The sequence below is a fragment of the Octopus bimaculoides genome, chromosome 4 (assembly GCF_001194135.2).
Source record: "Octopus bimaculoides isolate UCB-OBI-ISO-001 chromosome 4, ASM119413v2, whole genome shotgun sequence".
Taxonomy (NCBI): Eukaryota; Metazoa; Mollusca; class Cephalopoda; order Octopoda; family Octopodidae; genus Octopus; species Octopus bimaculoides.
In genome coordinates, this window is record NC_068984.1 from 108208469 (window position 1) to 108209183 (window position 715).

Here is a 715-nt window from a genome sequence, read left to right on the forward strand (position 1 = left end):
ATATATATATATATATATATATATATATATATATATATACATATATGTATGTGTGTGTGTGTGTGTGTGTGTGTGTGATCGATGGAGCGTCGACCAAAATACATTGTTGTATTTGGATGTGACTATTTATGTTCAGTATAAATAAAGTCAAGGTCAATTTTCCCTTTCATTCTATTTGTGGACAGTCGATGTAATTGTCTATCACTTGAATGGTAGTGCACCAGCATGACTAGAGTTCAGACTAAATATATGCACATTGAAACATGCATCTATATACCCACCCCTTCCTTTCTTCGGCAAAAGAGATCGATAGAATAAGTACTAGGCTTACAAACAATAAGTCCTGGGGTCGATTTGCTCGACTAAAGGCGGTGCTCCAGCATGGCCGCAGTCAAATGACTGAAACAAAAGAGTAAAGAGATAGATAGATAGATAGATAGATAGATAGATAGATATATAAGCACACTTCAACTCGTCTCAAGTTACATCTTTTGAGATTTTACGTCGTTTTCCTGTTTTTTTTAGAAAGGAATGGAAATAAATAAACCTCAACTACAATTGACTTATTCGACTTATTTAAATACATAAAAAAAATTTCTTTTAAATACTTAAAAACAAATATCTAAGTGGAAAATGAAATAAAATGCATGTGAAAATATATAGAAACCATTTATTGAAGTAGATAGAAGCTAATAATTTTATTTTTTCATGTTTT

The 715-nt window shown here is 30.9% G+C and overlaps 1 long non-coding RNA gene across 1 annotated transcript in view; it reads left to right on the forward strand.

Moving 5' to 3' along the window:
* Window positions 1–715, forward strand: part of LOC106875471 (uncharacterized) — a 308728-nt gene that overhangs the window by 247548 nt on the left and 60465 nt on the right. The gene's annotated exons all lie outside the window — the stretch shown is intronic.